This window comes from Felis catus, chromosome A1 (genome assembly GCF_018350175.1).
Source record: "Felis catus isolate Fca126 chromosome A1, F.catus_Fca126_mat1.0, whole genome shotgun sequence".
In the NCBI taxonomy this organism is placed as follows: domain Eukaryota; kingdom Metazoa; phylum Chordata; class Mammalia; order Carnivora; family Felidae; genus Felis; species Felis catus.
In genome coordinates this window covers 184,636,217-184,639,227 of record NC_058368.1, presented here as the reverse complement: position 1 = coordinate 184,639,227, position 3,011 = coordinate 184,636,217, and the positions used below count along the sequence as shown (strand labels likewise).

The 3,011-nt window shown below is 36.4% G+C and overlaps 1 non-coding gene across 1 annotated transcript; it reads right to left on the bottom strand.

The window, feature by feature from the left end:
• Positions 1-2,042: 2,042 nt before the first annotated feature.
• On the bottom strand, positions 2,043-2,144 carry LOC111556962. Its single transcript, XR_002736662.1, has one exon. It is a non-coding gene; the product is annotated as a U6 spliceosomal RNA (small nuclear RNA).
• Between the last annotated feature and the right edge of the window lie 867 nt (positions 2,145-3,011).

The window sequence follows — 3,011 nt, the reverse complement described above, 5'->3', positions numbered from 1 at the left end:
GTTCACGGTGGAAGGTAGAGAAAGTTGGAATTATTGTTAGTTCTTCTGCCATGTTTGTCATCCTTCCTATCCCTTCAAAATGTATGACCTTCTATTATTCCAGTCTGTTTTTATGACTTGCTGGAGCCCACTCTGGATGCATTTATGAATGTAACTTATTAAACGCATGCAGATAAATATGAGTAATGACCTTTATGGTGAGTAGAGAGGGGAACTGAAGAAGATGCTTTTTTGGAACAGTTTTCATTTGGCTCTTTGACAGAAAAGCAGTAAAAAACTAGGTGTTCATGTGTGCTTGTATGCTGTCATATTGCAGTGGATAATTGTCTCAGATGAAATATCTACCTACCTACATGGTACACATCTAGTAGGAGGTATCTATCCCGTGGTTGATTTCTCAGCTAGTATTTGACAAAGCCTGTGGGTGAGGTTTCTGACACCTGTCAGAGAGATCACGGGAAATGCTTTCTCTGGAAGTACATGGAGATAGAGCTGACTGGGCTCTGGCTGTTGAAAAGAGAGTCCTCAGAGAGAGAAACATGCTGGAGCAACTGACTGACATTCCTCATAGCTATTCCTGATCACTGTTCCTCTCGGTGGGCCTCAGTCTGCCCATCTGTGAAACCCATCTGTGAAATGTATGTATATTGAAAATGCTTGATGAATTTATGTGTCAGGAAAAAAACTAAAAAAGAAGACATTCACCAGTCATGTAGTATTTCTAGGGATTTGTAATCAATGCTTATGGTTCTGTGCAAGTTGAATTCTGTTTTTGATTTATGTCTTTCTCAGTAAAATGCTGTACGTGCGCATGCATGTAGGTGCTTGTGCTTACTTTGGAGAAGGACTAAAGAGGATGAACACATTATTCTATTAAAATACAACACATTTCAGAAAAATTTGGAGTTAATTTACATACTTTCAAAAGGCCATGGTATGAAGCATAGCTGTCCAATGAAAATTTCAGGGATTATGAAAATATTCTGTATATGCATTGTCTTGGATGATAGCCACTAGTCACATGTGGCTGTGGAGCACTTGAAATGTGACTGGTGTGAATGAGGAACTGAATTTTTAACTTAATTCAGTTAATTTAAACAGCCACAAATAGTTGGTGGCTACTATTTTAGAAAGAGTAGGTCTAAAGAGATGTTGAGGTTTTGCTTTTAAAAGTCAACATCTAATTAGGCAGTCTGCAAGATTGATTATTCTTGGATTTGGATTATTAGTATATTTTGTTGTGTTTAAATGTGCACCAGTTCCCACTCTCCTGCCCATTCCCTCTCCTTCCTGGTTTTACACACACACACACACACACACACACACACACACACACACACACACACACTCTTCCTTATTGCTAAGCACTAATTTTTTTTTATATCCACACTTCTTGTGGCAGTACAATGTACATACTATGCTACATCAAAATTTTCACCATTTGTTCTCCTTTAAAATTAGGAACCAGATGTCTAGCCTGATTTAAATTCTCAAAGGTAATTGATATCTTCCATGGTGGTCAAATCTTTCTCCTTCTGGTTATCTCTACTAATATCAGCCCTTGCTTTAAGATCGCTCTTTAGCCTCTTTGGTGCTATGACATCCTGAGTATATATCTTTTTCCAGTGATCTTTCCCTCTTTTTTCCAGTGTCCTTTAACATTATGGACATTTCCTATAGCTCACATTTACTCTTCTGGATTCAGCTAAAAATTCTGATTAAGTTTTTTTTTTTTTTTTTTTTTTTTTTTTTTTTTTTTTTTTTTTAGGAAATACATCTAATCCTCATCTCTCTAGTGATCTGTCTGAAAATCTCACACTTTCTCCTTGAGTTTTCTTATTTGATGTGTAAAAATGTAAGTTTAATATTAAAACACTTTTAATTTTCCTATCAAAATGAATCCCCCATCCAGTGTTGAAATATACTACTGTATTTCCTGTTATGCAGAGTTGAAGGCTTGGTCATCCTTACTTTCCACACTTTTTGTGCTTCCTCTCAACTCAGTCAGCATTTGCTGACAGTTCTTTTTCTTTTTTTTTTAGTAATATATGGAATGCTTCATGAATTTGCATCTCATCCTTGTTGAGTGGGCATGCTTATCTCTGTATCATTCTGATTTTAGTGTGTGTTACTAAGGCAGATACAATTTTTCCTCTGTCATGGATGTTGGGTTATAACTAGTTTCTTTTTCTACTGTTCACTTGACAGTAGGGACTTGACTAGGGACTTCTTTGGCTTACATGTGCATTACATCTGTCCTCTAATTGGTGCTGTTACCTCCGGTCTTAATGGGGGTTGTACTAATGACTCCATTTCTATCTTATCTGCCTATTCTGCATTCATTTAACGCTCTGGGTATGTTGGCTTGGTCACTCTTGCAGAATCATTCTTACTTTTCCAACTATATGCCTTTGCTTAATACTACCAGCTCTTCCAAAAGTTGAATTGTCTTATTTGTGCATTCAGATCCTACATGCCTAACCCTTCTATTCTGTTATTCATAGATTATTCACCAACCATGTATTGAGTGCTTGCTTTTGCAGGCATGAACTTTAGTGCTCAGCTCGTAACAAGACAGAATCTCTGCTTTCAAGGAGCTTACATTATAATGGGGAATCTGACAAGTAAATAGGCAGTTATGGTGCCGTGTGATAAACTCGCATCATCATCTAGAAACCGTCCCAAACTATTGCCTTCTCTAAACTCACAGAGATTACTCATTGACCACCTAATTACATTACTAATTTTTATACTATCACCTATCGATTTTACTATTATGTGTTACTCTTATTTCCTCTATTAGATTTTAAGCTCCTTAAGGGTAGAGAATACATTTTATACTGCTGAATATATCCTATAGCCTCAAGCCCATAATATTTCATATAAAAAGTAAATATTAAGTGTCTGGAAATTTATAAGAGAGCCATATTTTACCTTTAAGAATATTCACACTGCATAAGCATTTTTCTGTCTACATAAAATTCAGAAATGTGGTGAGAGAAGGTGAGGGT